The sequence below is a fragment of the Canis aureus genome, chromosome 3 (genome assembly GCF_053574225.1).
Source record: "Canis aureus isolate CA01 chromosome 3, VMU_Caureus_v.1.0, whole genome shotgun sequence".
Taxonomy (NCBI): domain Eukaryota; kingdom Metazoa; phylum Chordata; class Mammalia; order Carnivora; family Canidae; genus Canis; species Canis aureus.
In genome coordinates, this window is record NC_135613.1 from 21,608,243 (window position 1) to 21,628,589 (window position 20,347).

General features: G+C 55.5%; 1 protein-coding gene across 5 annotated transcripts in view; it reads left to right on the forward strand.

The window, feature by feature from the left end:
- The window catches only part of GSE1 (Gse1 coiled-coil protein), a 413,444-nt gene that overhangs the window by 16,218 nt on the left and 376,879 nt on the right, over window positions 1-20,347 (forward strand). The gene's annotated exons all lie outside the window — the stretch shown is intronic.

Sequence of the window (20,347 nt, forward strand, 5' to 3'; positions counted from 1 at the left end):
GTTATAAAGTATATTTTATCTGTCACACAGATAAAATTTGCTACAAAGTATACTTAATCGTAGCCGTGATTGAAACCTCCATTTCTTTTGTCTTTGCATTTATGGCAAATCTCCGACTGCCTCTTCAGAATCCTAGAACTGGGAGGAGGCTTAGTGATTCTGGAGTGCAACAGCCTCACTTTGTCAAAGACTCAGAGGCGGAGGCATGGGCGGGGGGGTTGGAACTGGCCCGTGAACATGGGGCCTGTCAGAAGCTGAGGCAGGTTACTGGCGCCCTAGAACATCTCCACTGCATCAGCCAAGGCTCTCCCCTGGCGACGGGTATCTTGCTATGTTTGCATTTGTCATTTGAGGGGCCATGGGATCCCCAGCCCTGGGTACAAAGGAGACACACCTGGAGGTGTGACCAGATGGCAAACAGCATGCTTCTATGAACCTCTCGTCACTCCATCTCTGGGGTCACCTTGTGTCCCCTCAGAGCCATGGGGGTGTTTTCTTTAGGAGTTGCATTCTATTTATGTATTTATTTTTAAGAGGAGGGGAGGGAGAGAGAATTTTAAGTAGACTGCATGCCCAGTGCAGAGCCTGATGCGGGGCTCGATCTCATAACCCTGAGATCATGACCTGAACTGAAATTAAGAGTTGGATGCTTAATCAACTGAGCCATCCAGGCACCCCTGCCCTTTGTTGTTGTTGTTTTTTTAATTTTAATATTTATTTATTTGTGAGAGACACACAGAGAGAGGTAGACACATAGGCAGAGGCAGAAGCAGGCTCCTCTCAGGAAGCCCAATGTAGGACTCGATCCCCAGATTGGGATCATGCCCTGAGCTGAAGGCAGACGCTCCACCACTGAGCCACCCAGGTGTTCCCCTGCCCTTTATTTTTAAAAGAATTTAACAGCAGTTTTATTGAGATATGATTTTCATACTATAAAATTTACCCTTTTAAAGCATGTGATCCAGCGGTTTTATTGTACTCACAGCATTGGGCAACCATCACCACTGCCTAATTGTAGAACATTTTTCATCACCCTCGAAAGACAACCCCCACACTCCCCTCCTCCAGGTCCCTGGCAACCACCACCCCCTCTCTCTCTGGATGTGCCTGTTTTGGGTACTTTATGTGGATGGCACCATACAACATGTGGCCTTTTGTGTCTGGCCTCTTTAGCTTAGCAAAGTGTTGTCAGGGTCCCTCCCTGGTGTAACAGGTGTCGGCACCTTGAGCCCTGGTACGACTGAGTGATACTCCAGCATGTGGCTGTGCTGCATCTCTGGTCCACTCATCTATCGGGGGGCGTTTAGAGGATCTTTGCCTTTTGGCTTTGGTGATTGATGCGGCTGTGAACATTCACATCCGGGTTTTCATGTGAATGTATTTTTTTTTCCTTGGGTGTATACCTAGGAGTGGAATTGCCAAGTCCGATCATAACTCTGTTTAACCATCTAGGGAACTGCCAGGCTCTTCTGAGGGGCTGCAAAGGTTCTGCTTCCCACCAACAATGTGCGGGGTTCTTATGTATGACTTGCTTTTAAATGAGGAGTGGGGTAAGTGGGCAGGATGCACTTACTTATTTACCAGTACACATTCAATAAATATGAAAATTCCTTCCCATTCCTTTGCTTTCCTATCAAAAGAGGATTTTAATACCTTTTAAAAAATTTTTTAAGTAACAGGACAGATCCCAGCTCTAGCACTTACTGTGTGGTCTTGAGCAAGTCACTTACCTTCTCTGTGCTTTACTTGCTTCATCTGTAAAACATTTGTGATTAGATCGGCCTCCAAGAGGGGGTTGGGTGGATTAAGGCGTGTGAAGCGCTCAGCGTTGTCTCTGGCAATAAGTGCCATTATTTTTACATGATGATTATGTCATGGCTGGAGGGATTGTGGGACGTCTGTCCGCAGGGGAATCAAGAAGTTTTTGCCCAGCCCAGCCTCGGCTCAGAGGCAGCCACTGTCCCCACTGTTAGGATTGCCTCCTGGGCTCGGTTAGCACATTTCTTTCTACCAAGTTGAGCTGAACCACTACATACAGTGGTATGTCCTGCTCTTGCTCACTTAATGTCCTGATGTAAGCGCTTCCCAAAGTTGTTATAAGCATCATTTTAGTATCTGTGCGATAGATCCCAAGGGGAGGGGCCGTGGCTTAGTGCCCCCCACCGTCTGGCCCCCGGCGATCGTCAGAGGGAGTGGAGCCCCTGGTGCTGCCGCCGTGACTATGGTCTGAGGGCCTGGAAGGACCTAGACCCTGAAGTTCCCAGAGCAGGTGGGTGTGGGTGGGAACATGCATGGGGAGGTGCCCAAGAAGAGGGGGGCAGTGGGGATCTAGGGCGGCATACCTGGCGGTCTCAGGCTTTGCCTGAAGCCTGACACGTTCTGTGCTGAAAACTCAGGCAGCAGAGCCAGAAAGGAAGTGATTAAAGGCCCCCGTGATTCAGTAACCCAGAGCTTCCAGCCTTTTTCTGTCTGCGCAGGCTGGTGCGTGCACACATGCTACTGTCGCTGGGACCACACCGTGCCCTGTTGTCATGCGTCATTTCCACGTGGGTTGTGACGAATATCTCCTAGTGAGGCTAAGACTGCGGACTGTGGAGCAAGATGCTGGGGTTCAGCTGTGGGCTGTGCCTCTGCCTAGCTGTGTGTTCTGGGGCTAGTTACATCACCTCTCTGTGCCAGTTTCCCGATCTGTCAAGTGGGATCATAGCAGTGTTCCCATGGAAGCTTGTGCCGACTAGAACGTGTCAGAGCAGCATGCGAGCGGTTACCCAGAGTCCTCTGGGCTTGTAGCATCCCAGGAGGAGAGGAGTTGTAGTGGCTCCGCAGTGATCCCCGGTCATCTGCTGCTGGACACCCAGGTCATTTGTGGCTTGCACAGATGTGGACTGCTGTGCAGTAAGGCTTCTTGAACCTCCTGTGGCCCTTGAGGACCCCCACCCTGGGCCTGTCCCCTGCCCTTTGGTTCATACTGGCTGACCCCACCTTGCCTCCTCAGGCAGCCGGGGCAGGGGGCCTCCTGGCCTCCCTGCTCCCTGCTCGCCGTGCAGTGCAGTGAGTGGCCAGAGGGGCGTGAGACCGGGAGGGGAACATTTTCTTTGGCAGCCTCTGAGTGGCTTCCCCGGACGGCTGTGTGTCAGACAGGATCATCCGGGCGGGAGCAGGCAGGGGTGGGGGCGGCCTGTCTCGCACCTGGGCCTCCGCTGGAAGCCGCCTCCGCCTTCTGGGAAGGAGGTGGGATCTGAATAAATGCCTTCCCAAACGAGAATGGTTCTGCCTCTCTGCCGCCTGCTGCCCACCTGCCTCTGGCTGCCTGGCTTTCTGCTCCCCGGCAGCTGGCAGCTCTTGACAAAGCCCCGCTGCTGAGAGACCCCGGGAGCCCTCCGGTGGTGGTGGCCCCGTGAACCAGCTCTGAGGCCTGCGTTTCTCCGGGCCGTTGAGACTTTAATCAAAACAGCAAGGAAAAACGATTGAACACCGACTGTGTGCTCCATGTATTTGTCCAGTTACTCCGTTCTTCTCAGTTTGTTTAGTGAACGCCCGCTGTATGGGCAGGCATCCCAGAGGGAATGACGAACACACCGTCTTGTTGAATATCTGTGGTGGCCCCATGCTATAGGCATTAGCCTGCTTCGTTTTAAAGAACTTGTTTTGAGCAGCACCTGGTGGCTCAGCGGTTGAGCACCTGCCGTCAGCCCAGGGTGTGATCCTGGAGACCTGGGATCGAGTCCCCCATCAGGCTCCCCGCATGGAGCCTGCTTCTCCCTCTGCCTGTGTCTCCACCTCTCTCTGTGCATCTCTCATGAATAAATAAGTAAAATCTTGGGGGGAAAAAAACTTATTTTGAGATCATTGTGGATTTACATATGGTTGTGAGGAAGAATGGAGAGATCTTGTGCGCACTTCACCTCATTTCCCCCGGTGGTAACATCTTGCACAACTGTAGCGCAATTTCACCAACAGGATATTGACCTTGACACAATCCACCGAGCTTGTCCAGATCTCCCCGATTCACATGTACTTTTATGTGGGTCTCTGTGTGTGTGTTGTCTCTGTGAGTGTGTGTGGGTCTGTGTGGCCTGTTTCATTTCACAGGGACGAAAGTGAAGCTCGGGTCAAGGCCTTGCCCAGGACCGGTCAGCGGGGGTCAGCAGAGCTGGGCTCCATGTCCAGGCGTTCTGACTCCACGTCCTTGAATTATTCTAGGGGGAAAAAGGTCACATTTACTCTTTGCTGCTGTTCATAGACTCGGTAACCTCACTGGTCTCTGCTGCAGCTGTGAGCTGAAAACCTGGGCAGGCTAGAATCACGACGTGTTGGTACTGAGCTGCTGGCTTCTCTGTTTCACAGACAAGACAACTGAGACTCAGAGAAGTTGACAGTTTGCCAAGTGTCATTACCCAGCTAGCTGCTCAGGGGCTGGTCTTCGTCTCTTCCCTCCAGGTCCACATGTGGGAGTAACCCTAATGAACTTTTTTTCCAAGAGGAGAAAAAACAGAATTCTTGTTAATCACAAGTGCCAGGCTCAGGATTCAGATCAGTTATCAGGAAGAGAGCAGGGGACATTTGGGAAGCTTTCTGGGCAGGAGGTGCCTCTGGAAGTGTACGAGGTGACGAGGTGACGTCAGACACTTACCATGCCCCCATGTGTGTGCCAAGGAACACTAATGACTCAGGTATTGAGGTGACTTTTTTTTCCTTACTTACCTGTTTGGGAACAGTATATTAAATCTAGGGCAGCCCGGGTGGCTCAGGGGTTCAGTGCCACCTTTGGCCCAGGGCATGATCCTGGAGACCCGGGATCGAGTCCCGCATCCAGCTCCCTGCATGGAGCCTGCTTCTCCCTCTGCCTGTATCTCTGCCTCTCTTTTTGTGTCTGTCATGAATAAATAAATAAAATCTTTAAAAAAGAAAGAAAAAGAAAGAAAGAAAAGGAAGAAAAGGAAGAAAGAAAAGAAAAGAAAAAAGAAAAGAAAGAAATCTATACTGGGTTGTGTGCTGCAGGACTTATCAGTGCCTTTTAGCGCTCTGATGTTCACTCTGACCCTCCAGGTAGAGGACAGATTGCCTTTCTGCATAGCATATTTCAGGAACTGCTTGATGAGACAGTCTCCAGCCTGAGATTCCGAGTGGCCTGGTCTTGGGGTCAGCAGCTCTCAGATGAACGTGGAGGCTCTTTCTCAGCACGGGAAACACTTAAGCAGTGATGTGACACATGGGAAGTGGGGTGCAGATCTGTCCCCCGCTCGTGATCACAGCCATGTGCTTTTGCCTGTGTGCCTGTGTGGACAAGGAGGGGAAGTCAGCTGTCCTAGGTTGACAGAATTTCAGGTGATTTATTATTTTTAATATAAGATTTTTCTTTCTTAAACCAACAAAGGAGGTTGGGCTTCATTCACTGGGGCAATAAAAAGCCATTGTGTGTTTGAAGCAAGGGTTGAAGGCGACCTAACAAAAGCGGTTTTAAGAGAAGGATTTTTCTGTGTGGCGTTGGGCAGGCAGGCTGGGAGCAGGGGGGGACAGACAGGGGCTGCTGGGAGCTGGCTGCCGTGGGCCCAGCCTGGGCACGAGTGGCGGCCGAGAAGGCAGAGCTGGATGCAGTTTCATGGCTTCGTGGTTTCCGAGGCCCAGAGAGGTTATGTCACTTGCCTTGAGTCACACAGCTGATGGTCTCCCGACCCGGGACTTGGACGCAGCTCTGGGATTTCAGAGTCTTGGAACATTGCCACGTGGCGCATAGCTGTCTTCATCTGCATTACATTTTCACCAGCATTCGGGGTATGTACTGCTAATCTACACTCTGGAAAACAAGACTCGTCTGTGTGTGTATGTGAGAGAGCGAGCGAGCGAGCGAGAGGTGGGGGAGGGAGGGAGAACCAGCATGTCCACTGCAGCGTGACCCTGTGAATTTCTCCCTGGCAGAGAACATCCAGGGTGTCCCCGGCCCCTGCAGCGCCCCGAACATCATGGGAAGGACAGAGACACTGAGATTCTCTGCTCCGTTCTAAGAGTTAGCTGCTTTCTGGTCACTTCTGGTCACTTTTGGTCTGTAGGCCCTTGTTGGATGCAGTGTGCTGTCACTAGCCACCACGGATTGCACCTCTGCATGAAACACGTGGATATTCACGGCCAGTGTGGAAGGAGCCGAGTATGCAGATAGCCGCCAGGCCAGGCAGGCTTCACTGCCAAATGAGCGAAGAACACTTTTGGTTTCCAGAATGCTCAGACTCGGGGGCTCTGGGGAAAGGTTTGGGGATCAGTGTTGTGATCGCCTCGACTCAGCAGATGCTCATGAATTGCGCAGTCCTGGGCACAGGAGAATCTCAATTTCAGTGACCAGGAGAGAGCATCTCTCTCCTGGACATTTCCACGATTGAGAAACGTGGGGAAGGACAGCATCCGATTGTAAACATAGGCAGCGGCAGGGGTCAGGTAACAGCAAGGAAGGTGCTAGATTTGTTATTCGTGTACCCCTGCATTGTGCGACTGCAGTGCGTGTGTGTTCCTTCTTATGTTTTAGGGGAGAAAATGGTCCCCAGGGTGCCTGAGACTAAACCCCTCCTCCCCCGCCCCCTGGTTGCTGGCAGCAGGCCTGCCTGGACCTTGAGCAGCTACATAAATTCATCCAGCAGCGTGTCACAGTCCTGCACCAACGCTCCCCAATAGCACTGAGAGGGAGTCCTGGAGGCCGCGTGTTTAGACGGGGTGGGACCTGCTGGAATTCGCATTCCCTAATTCAGAAGCTAAATGGATCTTTTATTAAGATCAGCAAAATCCATTTTTAACTGCATTGGAAGGTCACCCTTTGCTGAGGGTGACTGTGTGTCCACGGCCCTTGAGGACCAGCCACCAGCCTTGGAGTGGGCCACAGTGTGTTGGAGGCCCCAAAACCCCAGCACAGGACCCACCAGCCATCTGGTGCCCCTGGGCCAGCAACTTAATTCCTGCAGGGTCACTTGAGGAATTGAACGTGATTCATCCATCCATCAACCGTCTCTCGAGCACTGACTATGTGCCAAACATAGGGGAGAAGACCTGGTCCCAAGGAGCGCAGAGCCTGGCGGGAAGGCTGGGCAGATGGACGGAAGATTCCCAGATAGGAGAATGAGTGCTGGGCTGGGGTCAGTGTTCGGCAGAAAGACTGTGGGAACACAGTAAGGCCCCCCGTTTCCTTGGGGTGGGGCAGGCCAGGATTTGTAGCTCTCACATCCTGCATCTGTATCCTAGTTTAGGGCCAAAGACCCAGGAGAAGTCAGCACACCAAGTTGTAGTTCTAGAAGATGAATGATGAGAGCTCTATTCCTCTCTAGCTGCCCGTGGTCACAAGAGTGTCAGCCCCTCGGCAGAGCTAGAGTAAATATCTCTGTACGCCGGGTTATTTGGCAGTTCTCCCAGGATCAAGGCCATGTGTCACCCAGGTTGGGAAACTGGTCCTGGTGTCACCTGTTCCGTGCCACCTTGGAGCTGAGGGCCCGGGGGATGGGGCTGTGTGCAGGCCACACAGCTGGCCCCAGGCTGGCCCTCAGTCTGCTGTAGCCACGTTGGTCTGAGCATGATTGTCTGAAAGCGTGTTTCTACTGTGCTTTTGATGTGTGCCGAGTGTATAGAGCACCTTCTAGATGCAGTCAATGACCAACAGAACATGTGTTCTCTAAGAAGGCATCTGTGCTTACCTCCTGCCGAGGGTACCTTTGTGCCTGGGGACCACTTAGGTGCTGGGATGCTCAGCTGTGGCCCTCAGGGTCCTCGCTCTGGGGGCGGGGGTCTGCCTGCAGGGAGGCCGGAGAAGGGAAGCCCTGGTGGCCTGGGCCTGTAGCCTCTAGTCCCCTCCGTCCCTCCTCTCAGCTGTAACCCTCAGGCCCACAGAACATGTAGGAAAGGAGCCCACACGTCCCTTGATATGAAAGAAAAGAAGGCTCTGTGTCTGCGGGCCGCATGAATGGATGGGTGCGTGGCCAGCCAAGTGCACAGGGTGTGCTCTTTCAGCAAACATTTTCTAAGGGCCAGCTGGGGGCAGGCGCTGTCCCGGGCCTGTGGGAGGGGGGTGCCCATGGCCATGGACGACCCAGACCAGAGTCTCTGCTGGCTAGGAGCTCACCTTGTAGCCAAGGAGACAGGCAAAAAAAAGCGGATGAGCAGAACGTAGTGCAGGCATGTCGGATGGTGGCCTGGGGAAGAGGTGGCCCAGGGTCCTGCCAGCCAGAGGCTTGGCCTGGGGAGGAGCGCCGACTGCTCCCCCTGTAGGAGGACCGGCTACTTTGGAGGTGCTGTGTACTTCCCCAGGCAACCCTGGTCGCCCCTGTTTGATTCTGAGGAGCATTGCCCAGAACCCTCCATCCCTACCTCCCAGTGCACCCCTGCCCCAGCTCCGTGCTCTCTGGTCTTGGGTCCCATCCCTGCCATCCTGGCCAGGCCTCCCCTGTGTTGAGCCAGGGCGTGGGGCTCCTCCCATCCCCCCTGGTGGGGCCTGTGTGGAGCAGAGCACGGGTCCTGAGAGTCTGTAACAGAGGGTCCTGCTAAGGCATCCTGGCGTAGCTGCAAAAGGAGGCAGAGTTGTTCACCGAAGCTTTATTTCTGTGTAAATATGCGGGGTTTGTGTGTGTGTGTGTGTGTTTTTTTTTTTTTTTTTTTTTTTTTGTCTGTCAAAAAACATCTTGGGTGGGAACTCAGAGTTTGCACCTCTCATCATTTTCTCTCTGAAACCTAAGTTTGGGAGCTTGGGATCGGAGAGGATGAAGCAGGGCATTCCGACCAGAGGTCAGGCTTTGGCCACTTAGCCATGGGCCGCAGGGAAGGGTTTTGAGCAGGAGCATGATGTGACCCCGGGGCGATGCTGAGCCCCTAGTGGAGGCCCAGGTGGCATCTGGAGGGTGGTACCCGGGAGAGCAGGGAGGAGGCTACTGAATGAGCCCGAGCATGGACGTGGGGGCAGCATGGATGGCCACCGGGGGATGGGACGAGCTGGGCTTGGGGACAGGCATCTAGTCCAGGAGACGTGACCACCTGCTCTATCTGACTTTGCCCTGCCCTGCTTTCTCCTAAATAAAAATAGCTGGGGCTGTTAGCCTTCCCTCTGCTGTTTGAGGACAATCCCACCTTCTCCCCTGCCTGTTCCCTGACACCTTGTCACTCTCTTCCTCCCCTTTCCTTCCACCTTCAGATATACTTGGGTCTCATTTTTGTCACTAGCAGGTGCTTGTCCTAATGGGCCAATTTTATCTTTCCACATGAGGCTCCAGGGTCCCTTGGGGCAGGGGCCTCTCGAAAGAACCCTTGGGTGTCTTCCATATGTCCAGTGTCAGGCAGCCGGGCCAACGCCACAGTGATTTACTGTCATCCTATTATAATGGGGATCATTAATATTTGCGGACTGTTTTCCCAAGGGCTTCGTCTCATTGTCCCAGCGGCTGCCCGTACGCTCCGTGTCAGGAGCAGGGAAACAAGGAAACTGCTCAGAGAGGTCATTTGACTCGCCCCACATCACACAGCTGTGTGTGGTGGAGGCCAGACCTGAACTCAGGGCCGTGGTCTCTGGGTCCTGAGCTCTGTCCCCTGGGCTGGTGTTCCCAGCTCTGGGCGGCTGGCACTGTCACACAGGGTGACTTCCTTTACGGGACCTTCAGATGGGGCCCTAACCGACAGGGAATCACAGAGAGAGTTGTATTTTTTGACTCTGGCTTTAGTCTTATTGCAAGGAGATGGCTCAGGGCTGGTGCCTCGTTCAACCTCAGTATTTTTTTTTTCCTGTGGTAGAATGGATGTCACATAAAATTTGCCACAAACTCAGGACATTGTGTTTTAGTTTTCAGACCCTTTTGGATTTCAGAATTGCCGATGAAAAAGGTAGAGAGCTTTAGCGTGAAATCCCTAGACATACTTAGTTACCGTCTGTGGATGGTGAATGATACTAGTTTTTAAAAAATCCTTTCAAAGGTTTTTTAACAAGTGAGTTGATGAGGGGACTCTTGACTGGCTGGGTCGGTAGAGCATGCAAGTCTTGATCTCGAGGTTCTGAGTTTGAGCCCTGTGGTGGGCATAGAGATGACCTAGAAATTATGAAATCTTTTTTAAAACTGAGTTCCTGAGAAGGAACATTTCAGGGAAACCATGGTCCCCGGTGGATGTTAGGGGACCAGACCATGCTTGGGGCAGGCAGTATGGGGAGCTGCCCTCCAGGCCTTCCTCCGAGGCCCCTGTACATGACCATTAGCCCCCTGGTCTGCAACATAAGGGAGCCAGATCCCAGAACCGATGCTCCTGCCCACACAGGTGCAGGACCTGGACGGGGGGGACCGGCCAGCTGCCCCTAGTTCCAAAACCTCTCTGCCCCAGTCCCCACTGACTAGCACCTTCTGAGAAAGGGGCCTGAGTGTTGGAGTCGCTGGGAACATTGGACCTCCTGCCAGGTAGCGCTCCAACACCGCAGCCCAAGTGGATATGAAAGGCCTGCTGAGGCCTAGGCCTGGCTCCTGGGGTCAAGGAGCTGCTGCTCGGCTGTGGGGAGCTGGGGGCCCTCAGAGCGGAGCGCTGTGTGGATGAATGGGAGGTGCTGATGCAGGGAAGCAGGCCAACACTTCCCCAGCGGACCCTGGACAGCACGGTAGGTTCCACACCAGGCTGTGGTTCCCAGCAGGTCCCCACCCCGTAGTATCTGTAAATATGTGGGGTGTCTTTAGTTGTCACATAATATGTGGGGCCACCAGCATTCTTAGTGCCCTTCTGTTCACAAGGAGGATTTGCCACTCACCTAGAATCCCTCTCTAGGGAAGCTGTGTGTCCCTTGGAAGGTGGCCGTGGTCCTGGAGGCGACTCCTGGCCACACTGGGATCGCCGTGTGGAGCCTGACAGAAATCCCCTTGTCTGGTTTCACCTGGGTGCTCTCCTTGGAGCCCAGATGTGGTCCACCCAGGCCCAGAGCAGGGCCACGCCTGGCCTGGGGGAGTGGGAGGCTAGGGTTCAGGCCTCGTCCTGCCGCCACCCTGGCGACATGCTGCAGGCTCCTGGCCGTGCCCCAGCTCCTGGGGAGGCAAGCTGGCCAGCCCTGGCCTCCCACTCCCGCCAGCTCCTCCTCCAACGCCCTCAGCCAGAACATCTGTGTGCTCCTGGGGAATGTGGCGCTCAGCCCCAGTCTACCCCAGAGAGGATTTCCCCCCAGATGCTGAGCCCTTGGTCCCATCCAAGGAGTAGGTCCTCAGGACATGAGTTCACATCTGGCTCCTGGGTCTTTCCCAGAGCCCCTGCCTCCTCCCAAGGACTCCCACCCCTCGCCATCTCCCCAGCTGTCCCTCCCAGTGCCCTACTCAAGGCAGCCACCTGGACAGAGCCTCGTGCAGACTGGGCCTTGACCTGTGCGCCCTCTGGGCCTGCAGCTGTGCAAGCAGGAGCGTCAGGCCTGCTCAGGTCTGGGGTGCTGCAGCAGTGGGACACACTTGTGTGCAGGGCCCAGGGGAGTTCAGGGATGGGCCTCTGTGCCCCGGCAGGGGTAGGGCCAGGGCCAGGGCAGCACAGGCACAGGTGAGGGCGGCGAGCAGGGAGCCACCCAGGAGCCACGAGGACTGACCCGGGGCCCCAGGCATGGCTGACCCACGTGGCCTGGGTGACAATGTGGCAAACTCCTGCGGGAAGACCAGGGACTGCCGTGCACGGTCCACACTCCTGCCTCACAGGCCATGTAGGCAGCGGGAAGAGAGGAGGGTCGACCTGAAGCCCCTTGTACTAGAAGGAAACCAGCGAGTGAGGTTTCCTTTTTAAAATGGTTCGTTGAGATGGAATTCATGCACCGTGCCGTCACTCATCCCATACGTGCAGCTCAGTGGCTCTTGGCGTCTCAGAGTCATGCAGCCGCCACCGCGGTCTGTTTTAGGACGTTTTCATCACCGTTAACGGCCACGCTGCTCTCCCCATCCCCAGCCCTAGGGGGACCACTCATCTACTCCCTGCCTCTCTGGGTCTTTCTGTTTTGGATGTTTTATGTGAATAAAGCCGCATCGCCTGTCATTTGTGCCTGGCCTCTTGCACACTTCCAAGGGCCTCCGTGTTGTGGTGTGTGTCAGGTCTTCAGGCCTTTTTTATGGCTGAGTCCTAGTCCATAGTGTGGCTGCATTGCCATCTGACAGCAGCAGGGACGCACTGTGTGCAGGGCCGGGGGAGTTCAGGGAAGGGCCTGTTTCCCCCGGAAGGGGTAGGGAAGCACATTTATCATGTGACAAACGTTTGGGCGGTTGAGGGACATGGACGGTCGTGCACAGTTCATGTGCAGACCTGCATCTTCCTTCTGCTGGGCAGGTACCTGGGATGGATTGGCCGGGTCGTCCAGGGCTGCCCCACTGCTTCTCCACGTTGCTGCCCTGTTTTACGTTCCCACCCACACTACGTCCTCACCAGCACTGGTGACTACTTGTCTTCTTGCTCATTGCCATCCTAGTGGGTATGAAGTGGTGTCTTCTTGTTTAAGGGGTGAGATTTGAATTGTGGTCCTCTTGCCCCTGGAGGCTATACTCTTCCCCACAGGAGATTACCTGTGGTGTCCTCCCTGGGACTCCAGCATCCTCAGCAGCGGGCCAGGCTCCTGTGGAGGGCAGGGTCATGCAGCCCCTGACCCCCTGCAACAGTAGGTCTGCCCCTGTGCCGCCCACACCCAGCCAGCCAGGGGGCTGCTCTCCAGTCACAGCTCCTTCTGGGGTCTTCGGGCTAGGACCTAGGTGGGTGATAGACCACAGGCCGAGTTCTGGCATCCAGACTGTCAAAACCCTCAGCTGGGGCATTCTGGAGAAAAGCCCCTGAATCCCCCAGAATGTTCTAGACAGATGGCTTGCCCAAATCATGAGTCATCAAAGTTCTCATTTGTTGGACACGTGCACATGTCTTCGCTCACTTGATCCTCCACATGGATCCTCCCTCAGAGACGTGAATGCTGTGAATGCCCAGAGAGGTCAGACCACTAGGCCAGAACCTGAACCCATGTTTGGCCAATAGGTTCAATCTCTGGCTTGACGGCCTTACCTTTTTCTCACTTTCTTTGGTTTCCTCCAGCCCGTTCGTCCCTGCCCACTGACCTCCTGCCTGGGCAGCTCATAGCGTCCTCTTGACAGCTGTGGGGGTGTCCCTGTGAGCCAGGAGCCATGGGGAGCTCTGAGGAGCAGAGGCCTCACAGCCTGGGAGGGGATTTGAACTGAGCTCCAGGTGATCTTTCTAGATCATTTCTTCATCTACCGATTTCGTTCATTTAACAAGTATGGGTTGAGTGTAGTTACATTTCTGGTGACTAAGAAAAGGGGTTTCGTAGAACCAGACACAGCCCCTCCCTCATAGGGCTTCCAGTCTGGTGGCAGAGACAGTGCAAGTCACCAAATCACACAAGTGCAAGCTTGTAGCTGGGGTAAGGAGGGGGACATAGTACGAGGAAGGTAGGTCATGGGGGCCTTTAACCTCGTAGAGGCATCTGGGAGGCTTCCTGGAGGAAGTGACTGCTGATCCAAGGTCTGCGCAATAAGAGGGAGTGGACCTGATAGAGGGGAGGGAAGAACTTTCCAGGGAGAGAGCTCCATGTGCAAAGGCTCTGAGGCAGGAGAGAGGCCCATGGTGGGGAGGCTGTGTCTGGAGAGGAGGCTGAGGAGGCAGGCAGGCCTGGAAACACCGTGATGTGAAGGGCTGGGGATCTGATGAAGGGTTTCGGCTGGGAGTGCCATGGCTAGATTTGCCATGTGAGGAGTCCTCGTGGTTCTGGAAGGTACAACCAAAATGAAGCCGCAGGTTTTCAGCCTGGTCTGAACCAGCACCAGGGGCTGCCCCGGGGCAGACAGACCGTGGCTATTCCCTGGGGTTTGTGTGACCACCTGGAAGCCCAGGTGGGCTCTGGGCAAGCTGTAGAAAGCATCTCCCTCCCTTGGCCAAAGCCAGGGGCCCTAGGGAAAGGGCCTCCCCTTCCCACCCACCCCCCCCACCCCCCCACCCCCCCTACCCCCCCCACCCCCGCCTGCCCTTCTGCCTGCGGCCTCACCTCTGCCTCAGCTGGGCCTCCCAGTCCTTACCGCGGCTCATTCATTCACAATCTCCGACCGCCTCCTCCAGAAAGGGGGAGGCTTCCAGGCCTGGGAGCAGAGGGCCTGGCCCCTGGCCAGCCCAGCTTGCCTGCCCACCGCCCCCTCCTCAAACGCCCCCACCCTGGCCTGCCCTTTCTTTATGGCAGGCAAAGTGCTAATTCCCAGCGCAGAGAGGTGGGCCAGGGGCTGCGGCCAAGAGAAGAGAGACTGTTTACAGCCTCCGGCGGCTCTTGGCTCCAGCGGTCCGGCGGGCTGGCCTCGCGGTGACATGTTTATTCTCCAGGCCTGCTGCTGGCCCCGGCTCCTGGCAGGGCCCGGCGCAGGGTTCTTGGTGATGGGGATGGGCTGGCGGCTGGGGGGCTGTTGGCGTCCCCGGGCTACTCTCGTCCTCCTATTTTCACATCCAAGGAGGCAAACTGTGCGCCCTAAGCCAGAAGCCTCACCGGACCACTCCCAGGGGACCTTCCGCTGATAAGGGTCCAGGGTCCCACCGGACAGGTCTTCGGGGCCCAGCGGTCTGGTCAGCACTTCAGGGCACCCTCCGCCTGCTGGCCAGGCCGGCCCCAGCCACTCACAGCCTCAGCAGATTCCTGCCGAGAACTGAGCATGGGCCAGGCCTCTGGTGATGGCAGTGAGCAAAATAGATGAGGCCCTGTCCTCTGGGGCGGGCAGCCCAGCTGGGAGGGGCCGGTCGTCCCCTGGCAGGGGGACCTGAGGACCTGGGGATCATTCACAGGCTCCCCTCCCCGCCAAGCCATAAAGCACCTTCCCATTCACGGCGCCCGGCTGGCAGGAATGAGGGAGCCAGCGTCGGAGCCAGACGGTGCTGGGTGGAATCCCGGCTCTGCCACTGATCGGGAGGGGGACCTCAGATGAGTCCCGGTCCCTCTCCCAGCCTCTGCCTTCTCATCCATAAAACGGGAGCAGTGTGCCACTTTACAGCTGACCACACGGGGCTGAGCACTTGTGCACTCGGCATGGCTGTGTGCTGCGCTCTGCTGGGCCTGCGGTGATGAACCAAGGCAGAGGCTTTCGAGGGCAGTGTGTGAAGCAGGGGCAGCTCTCCAGGGGGCCTGGGGTGGGGAAGGACAGAAGTGATTCTGCTGAATGTAGCAGGGATGGGACCTCACTCAAGGAACAACACCTTGTCCCGGCTGGAGTATCCCCATGGGAGGGGGTCTGACTAGGAAGTTCAGGAGGGTTCCAGCTCCGCAGGTCCAGGGGGACCCTCCCCCCACCCTGCAGAGTCCATGTGTGGTATAGAGCATCAGCTGGGGAGTTGGGACCCCTGGATTCTCATCCTTGACCAACCAGACACTTTGGGTGAATCATGCTGCCTTGCCTCAGTTTCCCTGGGGTCCAATCCTGTGGTATCTCAGTGTTCCCTCCAAATCTGGGTTCTTGAGCTCCAGTGGCGAGGGGTCATGCCCTGTGGCTGGGGCCTCATCTCGCAGCATCTCAGCAGATGCTCCAGTACACACCGGGGCCAGCGGCACCATCATCTGGCCATTTCCACCACAAAGACACAAGCAGGTCCCCATACCTGGGCCCAGCACTAACTCTGAGCCCACAGGTCCTTAAAGGCAGCTCTTTGCTCACATGCTGACTCCTTGCTATCCCCTCACTCCTTTGGGTCCTTGCCCCACATGCCACCTGTCCCCTTTCAAATGATTCCATGGGATGCTTTGGGGGCCTCCAGACCTGGAGTCGACAAATTTCTTCTTAAGAGACCAGATGGTAAACATTTTCAGCTTTGTGGGCCAGTCTCTGGGTTCTTGTCCCATATTCTTCTTTCTTTTTTCTTTCTTTACTTACCTATTTAACAAATACTCCTTTAAAAATGTAAAAACTTTTTTCGGCTCTGCCGGTGGGTGGGTTGCAGTTTTCTGTAGCCTGCTGTTGAAGAGCGGGTGGGGTGTGGGCTTAATGCGTGTCAGCCCACATCCAGAGCTCGTGTTTCCTGAGCCCAGCCTGTGGCCTGGGCCTGCTGAGCTGCACACAGACCAGCCCCGTTAATTCTGATGACAATGATGTGCCATAGGCAGTATGACCCTGCTTTACAGATAAGGAGACTTAGACCCAAGGGCGTTAGGGAACCTGCCCACGCTGTTGTAGCTGGTCCAGGCAGTGTCAGGATTTGAACCTAGACCACCAGCATCCTCATCTTTAACCCAATGCCTTGCCACATGGCTGGCTGTTGGCACCTGGCTTCTCTGCCTTCTGACCCTGTCCAATTATTTTGAACATATAGGAAGCCCAGATTCTGTGTTGTGTTCCTGGCTTTTTCTGCATCTCCCTTGGCCTCCAGCTGGCATGCATCCCCTCAACATTTGCCCCCTCCAATCTTCTCCCCTAGCACCTTCACCTGCCCGGAATTAGGAAGATGGCCTCTGGAGTAGCTCAGAGTCCCAGAAACAGCTTCAGCAGCACCTGCTTCTCCAGGGCCAGCCCACAGGTCACACAAGGCAAAGCGGTGTCCCTTCAGCTGCTTGGCCCACATTCTGCAACCCTATATCTGAGCCACGTGGGCTCAGCCATATCATGTGACCTGAGGCGGGGACTCGGAGCCCCAGGCAGGCAGCCCAGACATTGCCTGCAGGGCCTGCCCTGGCAATAGAAGCAGCTGAGGCTGGGAAGGCCCCTGGGAGAGCCTGTCCCTCACCATTGGTCAGGCACCAGGCACAAGAAGTGATGCATTGGCGTCCTGAAGCTGTCAGCCACTGGAGGCTAGTTCTGAACTTTCTAGCTTCCAGGGTTGCTATTAAAAAAAAAAAAAAAAAGTGGGGGGTGGGGAGTTTGGACAAGTAGTTCAAATGACAAAGAACACAAATAAGCATAAAGGGAAACATTTACATGAAAACTATTAAAATATCAGAAAAGCAGTAAGACCTAGCGTTGGTGAAGTAGTAACGATGGCTCATTCCCGTTGCCAGTGGCAGCATGAATCTGAATCATACCATCTTTCCCCAAACCATCTGTTGATAGGTGTCAAGGGCTTTACAAACACTCTAGGGTTTGACCCACCATCCCGTTTCTGAAAACGCATCCTAGAGAAGTAACTTGTAAGAACGGAAACACGGAGATGTTCTTTGCACTGTTTATAATTGTGGGGGAAATTCTAAATGTCCAACAGCCCAATGTGGTTAAGAAGAGTATGGTCTATCCCTGGGGTGGATGTGGCGAGGCACCAGACAGCCATGGCGCTTGCTCCAGGACAGAGATGCTGATGCCCTAATGCCGAATAGAGAGAGGTGGATCACAGAGTCGCACAGGGGCCTTGGCTACAACTGTGAGGAAGCGTGTACGCACACTTTCAGACAAAAGGGAATTTGGAAAGCTGATGTGGCTGTTTTCGGGATGTGATGGGGCCCACCCCCATCACTTGACCACTGTCACCGGGTTGTCTTATTAAATGTGCTCCTTCTGAGACGAGCTGAGGCCGATGTCTGGGCCTTGCTTCTGTCATCTGTGAAATGGGCTGGCACCTTTGAAGCTTTTGGAGGAGGCTGTTTAGCAAGCCCCCTGGGGTTGGTGAGCCCTTGTTCTTCTGCATGGGGCTGGGTCATTGCCATCTCGCCTTGTGAAAGCAGGGGTTGGATAGGGCAGCGAAGATGAAAGGGTCTGTACCAGGAGGCCTGGCGGTCTGGTATTAAGGAGCCATGAGGCTGGCATGGGGTGGCCTGTCCAAGGCCTCACAGCTCTTGCAAGTTGGAGCCGGGTGCCAGCCCAGGCCCTTTGCCCAGCTTCCAGGCTGCCATTTGTGGTAGAGCATTTCAGGCAGGGCCTCCTTCCCGGCAGCTCATGAGACCTTTGAACTCTCGGGTCTCATGGCAACGGGGACCCGAAAGCTTCTGTGCCACCTTGGTGCCAGGGTCGTTTGAAACACGACCTGTTGAGTGGCTTCCGTTCGGTGGAGGAGGCCTGACATAGGCTGAGTTATGTCCCCCTAATTCCTATGGTGAAGTCCTAACTCCCCTGCACCTCCAAATTGTGTCCATATTTGGAAACAGGACCTTTAAAGAGGTGATGAAGTTAAAATGAGGCCATTCGGGTGGGCCCTGATCCATTATGACTGGTGTCCTCGTAAGCCGTTGGGACATAGATAGAGAGGGAGGGCCATGCGAGGACACAGGGAGAAGGTGGCGCCTGCAGACCCCAGAGAGAGGCCTCAGGAGGAACCCCCGCCCATGGCAGGGCTTGGACTCCAGCCTGTAGCAGTGTGAGAAATAGAAGCCCCAGCCTGGGGCGTGGTCATGGCCACCCCAGCAATCTAGCACGCTGCCCCAAGGATATCCGTGAGCACCATCCACCTACTCACAGGGTGACAGCTGGGGATGTTCAGCAGCATATGACCAGGGGATGTCTGGGTTTTGTTACCTTACTGTTGGACACTTAGAATATTTCTCCCACTGTTATAAATAACAGTACAGGGGTGCCTGAGTGGCTCAGTCGGCTAAGTGTTTCCGGCTCAGGGTCCTGAGATCAAGCCCCATGTTGGGCTCTGCACTCAGTGTGGAGAGTGGGATTCTTTCGCCTTTTCCCTCTGCCCCTCCAGCTCATGCGTGTATGGGTACATGCTCTCTCTTTCTTTCTCTCAAATAAATAAATGAATAAGAGTGCAGAGAACATCTTTGTGCACTTTACCATTTTCGTCCTTGGATGGCACCTTTCTAGAAGCTTCTTGGTAGCTGCTGCACACATCTCTACAACCACCTGAGTGCCCTGCTCAGCCAGGCTGGCCCTGCTATGTGCTGTGTGAGGAACATGCCATCCCTCACCCCCCTCAGCCCAGGGGAGCCCAGAGCCTTGGCTCACACTCTCAGGAGCACCCTTGAGGGGACTCTGTGACCCGGAGGCCATCCTCTGGGCTCAGACTCTGGGTTGGGGTTCCCACGGGAGCTGGGAGCACCAGAGGAACCCCTCAGCCTGGGGCAGGGGTCCAGGCGCCTGCAGACAGCTCAGGCTCACAGGCTCAGAGGGTGGAGGTCAGCGGGCTGCTGACAGCTGCGCTGAGTCAGTTGTGTGGGAACAGAGGCCTCCGTCGTCCCCACAAAGATTTTCTGTGACCGGTTCCATGAGAGGGAGGGAGTGAGTGAGTGAGCGCTGTGAAGTGAGGCGGAGGCCATCCCAGGGCGGCTCTTGCCAGGCTGGGAGCTGGCACCGGGTGCCCTTCCTCTGGGTACATAATATCCCATAATAGGGTCTGGCTGTTTGGAGTCCAGAGACAGAAAAAAAGATTGACATCATGGAGTATTGGGTTCTGTGAGTGGAATGCCTGCTGGCCCCATCTCCACAGGAGCAGCTTCTGTTCTCCAGAGAGATGTGTCCAGGTGGCTAACCTTGGGGAAGCGGACTGTGCAGGGGTGAGGTGCCCCCCCCCAGAGTCCCATCACCGAACCCGTGAGCGTGGCTTTATTTGGGAATAAGGTCTTTGCGGGTGCGGTCAAGTAAAGAAGAGGCCGCGCTGGATGAGTGTGGCCCTGAGCACACCGCCTGCTGTCCCTACAGGTTGGGGGACACGCACGTACACACACCTACACCCAGGGCCACGTGAGGACGGAGGAGGGACGGCAGCGGCGCAGCTCTCAGCCAGGAACACTGAGCGTGGCTGGCAGCCACCAGGAGCTAGAAGAGGCAGGAAGGATCTTCCCTTGCAGCCCTCGGAAGGAGCACGGCGCTGCGGGCACCATGATTCCAGACCTCTCCAAGGAAATGGATTTGTGTCATTTGAAGCCACCCAGTGTGTGGGACTTTGTGAGGGCAGATCCTGGACAGCAGTGCACACCCCGCCGGACCTTCCCTACCCCGTTCCTCCGTGGCCCACGCTGGCATGTTCCCTCTTACAGACTCGCCCGTTCCAGGAGAGGAGAGTGGCTTTCACGTGGCCTTGTGTCCTAGGTGGGGCTGGCGGTGGGCCGGCACGCAGTTGGTGCACAGTAAACGTTTGTTCAGTGGAGGAGGGGGATGTTGGGTGCGTGGCAGGAGGCCGGGAGGGGCAGGGTGACTCTTGGAGCAGACCCCGTGGCCCCAGAGAGTGGCCCCTTCCCTTCCTGCATGCACCATCTCCTCCTGTTCTAGTCCTGGCTTCTAGGGGGCAGGGGGCGGCTAGGGGTGCCATGCCAGGCCCAGCCGGGCCAGAGTGCCCACTCCTCACATCCCTGTCCTGCGCTTGCTGGCTGGCTGGCTCGGGGCCACTTTCTGGACAGCAGTGTTCCCAGCTGTAACGTGGGTTTGCAGCATCCTTGCTGTGGGTTTTCTTGGGGAATGAGTGAGGTGGCCTGTGGGAAGTGTGTGCCTGACTTTTGTGC